Source organism: Schistocerca gregaria, chromosome 7 (genome assembly GCF_023897955.1).
Source record: "Schistocerca gregaria isolate iqSchGreg1 chromosome 7, iqSchGreg1.2, whole genome shotgun sequence".
In the NCBI taxonomy this organism is placed as follows: domain Eukaryota; kingdom Metazoa; phylum Arthropoda; class Insecta; order Orthoptera; family Acrididae; genus Schistocerca; species Schistocerca gregaria.
Window position 1 is genome coordinate 22,143,875 of NC_064926.1, and position 11,396 is coordinate 22,155,270.

General features: G+C 39.2%; 1 long non-coding RNA gene across 1 annotated transcript; it reads right to left on the reverse strand.

Moving 5' to 3' along the window:
- Nucleotides 1–7,053: 7,053 nt before the first annotated feature.
- LOC126282214 (uncharacterized) lies at nt 7,054–10,070 on the reverse strand. Its single transcript, XR_007551352.1, has 3 exons — nt 9,982–10,070; nt 9,671–9,879; nt 7,054–7,258 (listed from the first exon to the last, which is right to left on the reverse strand). It is a non-coding gene; the product is annotated as an uncharacterized LOC126282214 (long non-coding RNA).
- Nucleotides 10,071–11,396: the final 1,326 nt, after the last annotated feature.

Below are 11,396 nucleotides of genomic sequence, written 5' to 3' on the forward strand. Positions count from 1 at the left end.
GTAGGGGAACACACACACACAAAAGGATTTACCTTTCACAAGCTTTCGGGGCTGATGGCTCCTCCTGGCGGAAGAGTTGAAGGTGAAGGAGGAGGACTGGAGAGGTTTAGGAATAGTGGTACAGTTTGGAAAAGTTTCATCTGACCAAGGGTTTTGAGTGACTAAACCTCTCCAGTCCTTTTCCTTCACCCTTCTCCTTCCCCTTCAACTCTTCAACCAGAAGGAGGAGCCACTGGCTCCAAAATGCTCGTGCCTATTTCTGAGTTAAAAATTATTCTGAACCCCCTGCTCGTCCACCTACTGTTGCAACACTGTGTGGATTTCTAGTACTACAGTTCTCTTAAGCATAGCATAAATGCTTAAAATTGCTGTCCACACACCTACACTGGAAAATACTTTTTACAAACAGCTCACTTCATTGTCAACTTCAAGGACTTTTAATACAGCTATCCTTAGCAACTGAAGAAGAGGTTTCTTTATTTTAGCAATATTTTTTCTTTCTAGTGTGTCCACTTTTCACTACAACATTGCTCACTTTTGTATTTACCAATTGTTTTTCATTTACCTTAATGTTTTATTACACAATCTTTACAACTTTCCTTTAATAAGATAATCATCCTTGTCCACAATTTCATTGACTACCAGTAAACATTGTTTCAACACCATCATATGTATTTTATTGCATTTAAAGTAAAATGTGACTCTTTGACATTTGCCTCACCTGAGAGGACGTGACATTGTTGACGAGGTAACACCAGTGGCAAGCTGGCTTTCCCTTCTGCGCCACCAGCAGTTAAAGTGGTAAAGTATCCCTGTTGCGATGCCATTGATAAACAGTACCACGTGTTGTTGAGTATTAAATTGTTCTATGTTTGTCAGGTCTTGTGAAGTGGTATTTTTTGGTGTTGAAATGTTCTGCTGTCATAAGGTGTTATGAACAAGTGTTTTCCGTGGACATTGCATTAACAGTAATAGTGCTGCATTTTTGAACACAAGGTTTATAATAAAAGAAGTTGTTCAAGAACACATTCATTGGCTGCGAAGATATCGAGTTTTGGAAAGAGAAATCCAGTCTGTGAACAAGGCCATGAATTTGTGTGCTCTGTCTGCATTTATAATGAACTCGAGTGCAACGGTGGGAGTCCACTTTTAGATGTTACAAGAGTGGCGGACAGAACAGCTGCTGCATTGTTTTTATGGATCTGTGGTGTTGAGAACTGGGGGAGATAAGGAAAGAACGGAAGATGTTGACGATGAGGCAATACAATGTTGATCACTACTAAAAATTCTGAGCAAGAAAAGAAGTTATGACAGACAGGTAACCAAAGAGAGACACATTCCAACACTATGCAATGCGCAGAAATGTGCATGCTTAATATCGGTACACAGAATACACTACTTTACATAAACTTCTTTCCAGTCTCAGAGAAGCAAAGCTGTTCAATGGGAGTTACGTTGTCACATCAATATTGCCTTCACAAGGTCAGTTTCTGGCATTAAAAGCCTTTGTCTTGGGCATTTATCATCGAAAGAAGTTACATAGTGACCTGGAGAGGCCAATACCTGCTTGCGGTGAGGAGCATTTCATTTGAAGGCATTGTGTGGTGGGACAAGCCATGGGTTAATGCTTGTCACATGTTGACAAGGAAGTGGACAGATCACATGGCACAAGAAATGACTAAAACATCATCAGGCAAGGGTGGCAAGATAATCATCCTTCATGCAGGCTCTGCTTGTGGCTTCACTGAAAACTGTTTATTACTGTTCCATTCCAGTAAACGAGGCAACTATCATGAGGAGATGAATGCCAAAGTTTTAACAGAGTGTTTTTCACTGCAAAATATTCCTCCAAATTTGACAATAGTATTGCATAATGTGGTGTATCACTCTGTTTGATGGATAAAACTCTAACAATGCAGTGGAGGAAAGTGGATATTTTTCTCTGGGTAAAAATAAGTGTTCCATTGGACGAATTTGAACCTAGCATGAGTGAGGCAGAGTTAATGGAACTCATAGTGCTGTCAAAGCCAAAAACTCCACATTAACAGGTTGACAACTGGCTAATGCTAAAGGGCATGGCGTAATCAGGCTTCCTCTATATTATGCCCATTTAAATCCCAATGAGGATATATGGGCCCAGGTGCAAGGTGATGTGACTAAAAGCAATCATAAGTTTACACAAAGTGAAGCTGACATGTTGACCAAAGAAGCCACTGCAAATGTTATCCCACAGAAGCGGTATTGATTTTCCAGCCATATCAAGAAGGTAGCTGAGGAGACATGGATTCATGAAGGACTACTGGAAGAACAGATTGAAGAGATGGTCATTTCAGCTGCCTCCGGTACCAGTTCAAAGTCAGGAATAGGGCAGTGATGATCCTTCCCTTGGGGCCACTTCACTTACACAATAACTGTGAGTATATTTAAAAGATTAACTGCTCTGTCCAGTAGTATCCTTTGTTTATCACCAAAGAATGTTTGCTAATGAACACAATCTAAGTTAGGTATGGTGTTATCATCGCCTATTGGCTCACTTAGCACACGTTGGCAACAAAGTTCTCTGCTCTCCCTCCATACTGAACTGACAAAAATTGCAATGTGTCTTAAATGCACTATATTATTTATATTAACAATTCCTTGATCTACCCCAGAACCTTAACGACAACAGTATTGGCTTGCTTTGCATCAAAAATCAGTTCAGTTTCATCCTTGGAACAAACTTGCCCTACTTCTATAACCTCAGACTGACAAGAATTAACAATATTACCTTTCATCATCTTATTACAGTTGTTTTCAAGTTCATCTTCTTTTGTGCACCATATCATTACCAAGAGCATCTTATTTTAACACAAATTCTCTGCCATTATTTCTAACTTCTTTTCTAAATGGAGTTTCACTTTACCTATTTCGCTAAATTTTTGTTTTCTTTACCCAATTCTAACTTTAAACTGCAATTTCAGTCTTTAACTCATTTTTAATATCATTACTACTTTCATTCATTTCTACCCATAAACTATTAACGTTAAGCATTCTGTTTGTTCAGTTTTATGTCCCACAAACGTCCCCAGTATTGGCCTAATGTCACTGACCCTGTATTTTTCTTAATGCCTTTCCTTTTTTCCACCCGTTTCGTCAGTTGCTACTAAACACTTGATGACTCAAATACTTTTGCATTAAATGGTTCCAATATCGCTTGGTGCTATCACCAATTGCTGCTAACTAGTTCACATTTCTGCTTCAAACTTATCTGACAACTGCTACGCTCTGCGTCGATTGGTTCTTGTCTCAATGAAGGTGGCATCGTTTATACTCACCACCTCATTGAAAGATGAAAGGTGACTTCATTATGACAGCGTCCATTTACTATCAGTCAGTGCATCAGTGATATGTGCACTGTTTACTGTCTACACACTTTTTTTTTTTTTTTTCACCTGTGTCACACGAGATATTGTTCACTGTTACTGTGACTCCCGGTTCATACTTTTCCCCATTACTTTTAATCACTATTCTTGCACATGCGAGTTTGTTTCACCATACCAAACAAGGTAGACCTAGTAGATAGTGTCTGAAGTTCCATGTGGCTTTTCGTGGATGATGCTGTAGTATACAGAGAAGTTGCAGCATTAGAAAATTGTAGCAAAATGCAGGAAGATCTGCAGCGGATAGGCACTTGGTGCAGGGAGTGGCAACTGACCCATAACATAGACAAATGTAATGTATTGAGAATACATAGAAAGAAGGATCCTTTATTGTATGATTATATGATAGTGGAACAAACACTGGTAGCAGTTACTTCTGTAAAATATCTGGGAGTATGTGTGCGGAACGATTTGAAGTGGAATGATCATATAAAATTAATTGTTGGTAAGGTGGGTACCAGGTTGAGATTCATTGGGAGAGTCTTTAGAAAATGTAGTCCATCAACAAAGTAGATGGCTTACAAAACACTCGTTCGACCTATACTTGAGTATTGCTCATCAGTGTGGGATCCGTAGCAGATCGGGTTGACAGAGGAGATAGAGAAGATCCAAATAAGAGCGGCGTGTTTCATCACAGGGTTATTTGGTAACCGTGATAGCATTACGGAGATGTTTAGCAAACTCAAGTGGCAGACTCTGCAAGAGAGGCGCTCTGCATCGTGGTGTAGCTTGCTCGCCAGGTTTCGAGAGGGTGCGTTTCTGGATGAGGTATCGAATATATTGCTTCCCCCTACTTATACCTCCCGAGGAGCTCACGAATGTAAAATTAGAGAGATTCGAGTGCACACGGAGGCTTTCAGACAGTCGTTATTCTCGCGAACCATACGCGACTGCAACAGAAAAGGGAGGTAATGACAGTGGCACGTAAAGTGCCCTCCGCCACACACCGTTGGGTGGCTTGCGGAGTATAAATGTAGATGTAGATGTAGAAGAGGTCCTCACACGGCAGCACCATATGTGATGGAGCTTACCTGTTGTAGTCCACTGTGCTGTCAGAATCTTGATGATCAAAGTCTTATAGAACAGCTGTTACTTGATTTCCAGGAATTATACTAATGATGTACAACACACAAATTTTCTCACATGTATCATCACCACAAACATGATGACCAGATCCAATTACACATCAAACATTATTTTCACAAAGGTACATCACTTTACTATACACGAAAGAGACATTAGCATTGTAATCACAATATGAAGTCATATTCCAGCAGTTGTGTAGTACTGAAACAATGCACATGTTCAAGGGTCACAGGTACATTTTGAGTGAACAACACTGGTGGCCACTTTTCATTCAATGTTAAGAAGGCAGTCTCTCGCAAATATGTTACAGTGGGGGTGGTTGTTCCATCTCGGGATAAATCCAGGTATAGCTAACTGAGGAACAGGCTAACCATGGGTTAACGTGGAGAGTGCATTATATGACACCATTTTATTTACTGATAATAAAACACTAAAACTGTTACAGTCTCATTCAATAAAAATATTAGCCAAACACTTAACTAAATTGGTAGGATGCTTATGTGTATAACAATATAATGATTTGTGAAATTAGTTAAAGGGTCAAGTATTTGTTGTTTGACCAGTAAGAGACTCTTCTAAAAAAAGAGAAAGAGAGAGAGAGAGAGAGAGAGAGATGCTGCAGTCAGATATCATTGCATCAAACGTAGCTACCATGGTGGACTGTAAGTAAGCACATAAGACACCACTGGCTTTTTAAAATAGTGGGTCTTTTCAGTCTCTCCAACCGTCTGTGACAACACAGACGTCATGGAGGTTGGTTTGGTTGAAAATTCTCGAAGGTGTTACTGACTAGCTCGCTGTTGTATTTACGACTTAGAATGATTAATTCATAACAGCAGCAATGGGTGTTCTACAGAAAATACCCTTGCTTAATTATTGGACACTATTTGTGCATCCAATTTTGCAGTTCTTTGGCATATATAAATCATGTTTCTATGATTTGGTGATCAGTAATTATATTGTGGGTATGTACGAAGACTGAAATGCCAACATTTAGAATAAGTAACCATTATCTTTTTTATAATCTTGGGTTTGAACTGTACAATGGCACATATCAAACTGGAGGCTGTTATTGTCCCTCCTGAAGAGGCAACCATCGGTTGCAAAAGCTAGTAATTCTGTGTTTGTGTGTTTTGTTCATTGTGCCTGTCTGCCGGCAATTTCCCGCTTGGTAAGTCTTGGAATCTTTGTTTTTGATATATACATATATATATATGCACCCAAACTCTTTGCCTTTAAATATGTCTGCTTGTGTGTGTGTGTGTGTGTGTGTGTGTGTGTGTGTGTGTGTGTGTGTGTGTGTGTGTGTGGGCGCGCGCGCGAGTATATACCTATCCTTTTTCCCCCTCAGGTAAGTCTTTCCGCTCCCGGGATTGGAATGACTCCTTACCCTCTCCCTTAAAACCCACATCCTTTCATCTTTCCTTCTCCTTCCTTCTTTCCTGACAAAGCAACCGCCGGTTGTGAAAGCTCAAAATTGTGTGTGTGTGTGTGTGTGTGTTTGTATGTTTTTTTTTTTTTAATTTTTTTTTTTTTAATTGTGCCTGTCTACCGGAGCTTTCCCACTTGGTAAGTCTTGGAATTTTGTTTTTAATTTATATATATGTATGATGTGACTTACCAAACAAAAGCGGTGGTAGGTCGATACAAACATACACAGATCTGGACTCACAGTGAAGAAGAACTCCAGAATTTCCTCTCCAACCTCAACTCTTTTGGTTCCATCAGATTCACCTGGTCCTACTCCAAATCCCATGCCACTTTCCTTGACATTGACCTCCATCTGTCCAATGGCCAGTTTTACTTGGCCGTCCACATCAAACCCACCAACAAGCATCGGTACCTCCATTATGACAGATGCCACCCATTCCACATCAAACGGTCCCTTCCCTACAGCCTAGGTCTTCGTGGCAAACAAATCTGCTCCAGTCTGGAATCCCTGAACCATTACAACAACAACCTGAAAACAGCTTTAGCATCCCGCAACTACCCTCCCGACCTGGTACAGAAGCAAATAACCAGAGCCACTTTCTCATCCCCTCAAACCCAGAACCTCCCACAGAAGAACCACAAAAGTGCCCCACTGTTGACAGGATACTTTCTGGAACTGGATCAGGCTCTGAATGTGGCTCTCCATCAGGGATACAACTTCCTCAAATCCTGCCCTGAAATGAGATCCATCCTTCATGAAATCCTCCCCACTCCACCAAGAGTGTCTTTCGGCTGTCCACCTAACCTTCGTAACCTCTTAGTTCATCCCTATGAAATCCCCAAACCACCTTCTCTACCCTCTGGCTCCTACCCTTGTAACTGCCCCTGGTGTAAAACCTGGCCCATGCACCCTCCCACCACCACCTACTCCAGTCCTGTAACCAAGAAGGTGTACACGATCAAAGACAGAGCCACGTGTGAAAGCACCCACATGATTTACCAACTGACCTGCCTACACTGTGAAGTTTTCTATGTGGGAATGACCAGCAACAAACTGCATGAATGGACACAGGCAGACAGAGTTGGTCTGTAATAACGATCACCCTTTGTGTTTATGTTTGAGTTTATTACATTAGAGAACTGAAATAATTGAAAAAAACCTCTCTCTTGTGCATGTTGTCCTGTGTCACACACATCTCTTTAATAATGTCGCTGGCTGTCCGTCAATACCAATTAAGTCTCCAATGGACAGAAGGAAATCACCAGGGGCAAAACATTTGAGTGTCCCTATTAGCTGATTCATTGGTGGAACAGAGTCATTTCTGAAAGAAAGAAAAGAATGACATGAGACAATTCACAAGAAATTTAAAACATAGCTTTCCAACCACTCCTTCCACTGTTATGAGTCAATAACTTAAAATTCCTGTAAGCTGAATGGCAAGTATCTATGATCTTATAAGATAACAATTACTTATGATGAAACATGGATGTGGTTATGAAGATATCACTAATAACTGAGAAATACAGCAGATATCTGCTACAGCTTTCTTTAAAAAACTGGTTTTCCTGTTAATTTCACTGGGGTAAATTTGAGTAAGCACAAGTATTTCTTGTTTATGAAAGTAATGCTAGATGTTGGACGATTTTGTTGCTCTAAAGCATTCACTAAAAGATGGAAAGTTATTGTCCCAATGGGAGATACAAGTGAACAATATTTTCTGCTACAGATGTGACTGAGTGAACTCCGGACATTAGTGTACTATCAGACTTTTTGTTACATTAAACAATCATATGAAGTCATGAATTTCAGAAAAAAGTGTACTTCACACAAGTACAATGTAAGGTACTTCAATTTAAGTTACCTTCAACTAGCTAAAATTTGACAAAGGAGAACACTGAAAAATAACTTGATATTCCAGGAAAGTTAAAAATGTAGCATTCCAGACACTCCTCCCACATGCTACAACTAAGCAATTCAATAACTGTATTCCTGTTCTGCCCTTGTAACATACATACTTAGCTATTACTGAATGACTAATATGGTGGGCTTATGTGGATAGTACTAATAATTGAGAAACACAACAGCTATGTTTTTTGACTGGGGAAGCATCACCATTTTTTTAAAGAAAAAAAATACTAACTTACTTACTACTCTTACTGTGTGAAACTTATCCTAAGTAAGCACAAATATTTCAAAGGCTTCAGTGAATAATGGTAGATAGGAGACAATGTTGTTCCTCTGATGCATTAATGGGTCTGTGATCCTAATATTTTCACTAAAAGGTGGGAAGTTGTCCTGACACAATTGTGGTGTTTACAAAAAAGGGACATTCCCAATAGAAATATTTTCTGCTATTGACGTAATGTGGCTGAGTGAAACTGGGGCACTATTGTTTCTTTTGTAACACGTAAAATCGATATTTTGTCCAAAACAGAAAAAGCTGTTAATACAAATGAGCTGCTCGGGGGAACAAAATGGTAAGTACCAAAATCACAATTTCGAGATACAGCGCATCTAAAGTTTCAATTGATCTGCAAATCTGAATAATTTTTTTTTCAACAGTCCTTTTATCCTGTAGTGATTCTAACATCTATCTTCTACTGTACAGACATAAAGAAAAATCAGAACAAAACAAATGAAATAAACAAAAATTATTACATTACCATACACCATTAACAACACATAGTGATAGAACATTAGATATTAAATTTTACAGTAAATCTTCAACACTTTACTGAAACTGCAAAATCATTCATCACTCTCATTACTAATTAAATTTTACAGTAAATCTTCAACACTTTACTGAAACTGCAAAATCATTCATCACTCTCATTACTAATGTCTCTTTCATCTAAAACTGTTGGCTTTAGTGACAGGGAAAGTCCAATGTGGACAGGAGGTATGTAATTTAGGAGCGACAGGACGTCAGCAACTTTCTTCATTTCAATAAGCCTTGTTGTTGTTGTTGTTGTTGTTGTTGTCTTCAGCCCTGAGACTGGTTTGATGCAGCTCTCCATGCTACTCTATCCTGTGCAAGCTTCTTCATCTCCCAGTACTTACTGCAGCGTACATCCTTCTGAATCTGCTTAGTGTATTCATCTCTTGGTCTACCTCTACAATTTTTACCCTCCACGCTGCCCTCCAATACTAAATTGGTGATCCCTTGATGCCTCAGAACATGTCCTACCAACTGATCCCTTCTTCTAGTCAAGTTGTGCCACAAAATTCTCTTCTCCCCAATCGTATTTAGTACCTCCTCATTAGTTATATGATCTACCCACCTAACCTTCAGCATTCTTTTGTAGCACCACATTTTGAAAGCTTTTGGCCCATCATATTTAGGAACTGGTCCTTGCTTTCCACGTTTCCTGAAGTTTATTTCATGCCAAATGTCATGACAAAATGTCTCGCTGATGAATAAAGATGATGGATATTCGGAGGTCACCTTCCACCTACATATTTTCCTTAGGTTGACATCTCTATCATCAACTGTCTTCTTTCTGAAGACAAACGCTTCTTTAGAGTGTAGTATTTGATAGAAATCCTCTCTTTTCATATTATACACAAGTCAACTTCTTGATGATCTCACACCACTGAACTGGACTGTACACATCTTGTACTTGTCGGCGAACGTAATTTTCAATTATACTTCAGGAACATAATGGTATGTACATGCACTTATCATTATGTTCGTAAAACATACTAAAGACAGTATATTTACATAATAACATACCTCTGAGTCATCTGAATTGTTAGGAATGTATTCTGGATCCCTCTTGAAGATATTAGTATCAATGGAAGTATATTCCTCGTCTTCTGCCATGTTCACTGTTGCCATAATCTCAGAGATGTTTTTACTTGCCGCCATTCTCTCTGTCACTTACAATTATGTTTCCGCAACAGATGGACAGTGGCGCTTACCATTAAGCTCCTCCCTGACATCTGTTGAGTGAATTTTGAAGTACTAGTAAGTTTACTGCATTGTGCATCCCACAGGTGGTGTCATTATCCATCTACCGCAAAATACACTGCGGTGGCGCTTACCATTGTGTTCCCCGAAGCAGCTCAAATGGGGTGTTTTTGGATTTGGTTAATTATATTATGGCACTGTCTGCCAAATAAAATGAAACATTTGTTTCCACCTACACAGCAACTGTAACACACGCCAGATAAACAGGACTATTTTTTCATGAATCGTTATTTTAATGTGTGTAATTTACATTAATAACACTACAGAATTCATGACGAACTGAAATCAAGTGCATATTACTATGAGCAAACTGTATTATTTAAGAAAACTAAGAAATAGTCTCACCTGTACATCATATGTTCCAGTTTCTCATGTACAAGATTGAAAACTCCAAGTATGGGTTTCTTTGATATGCAAAGTCTCAACATAAATTCATAATTGGCATCATCTCACTTTCTTCTCCTTTCTCTTTTCCATGAACAGTTCAGCTAATATTGGGCAATGCTCATTTCACAACAATTCCTGAAAACCTGACGTCATTTTGATGTCACACACAATATCAGCGACCACATAACCGGCAAACACCTTTGTCACACGGAAGAATATAAACACTATACATTTACATCTACATTAAAATCTACTCCGCAAAACCACCGTGAGGTACATGGCAAAGTGTACATGCCACTGTACCAGTTATTAGGGTTTCTTCCTGTTCCATTCATGTATGGAGCACCGGAAGAATGATTGTTTGAATGCCTCTGTGTGTGCACTAATTATTCTAAACTTATCCTCACAATCTCTATGTAGGGGACATAATATCAGAGATGTTTTTACTTGCCGCCATTCTCTCTGTCACTTACCATTATGTTTCCGCAACAGATGGACAGTGGCGCTTACCATTAAGCTCCTCCCTGACATCTGTTGAGTGAATTTCGAAGTACTAGTAAGTTTACTGCATTGTGCATCCCACAGGTGGTGTCATTAGATTGTGGTAAATTCCAAGTAATTATTTGAAACCAGTTGTTGAACCTTTGTTAATATGACTTTCTCAGGATAGTTTATGTCTGTCTTCAAGAGTCTACCATTTCAGTTCCTTTTGTATCTCTGTGACACTCTCCCAAAGTTTAACCAAACCTGTGACCACTCGTGCTGATCTCCTCTGTATACGTTCCATACCTGTTGTTAGTCCTAATTGGTACGGGTCTCACACACTTGGGCAATGTTCTACGATTGACCCTCAATGCACTCGCAGCAATTTAAACTGTCCTGTCCTGTCACACTCAAAAGGCAGCACATATTTGGAAACAAACAGTCAAATATTTATGATATAGAAGAATGTGGATTGTACTGTTGCTCTTTTCAGTCACAGCAATTTAAACTGTCCTCTTACGTTCCTGCCTAGCTACATATTTGGAAATCACTAAATATTTATTTCATACTTCGTTCTCAGATCAGACTGAATGTAAATAGCATACAATATTACAGAACA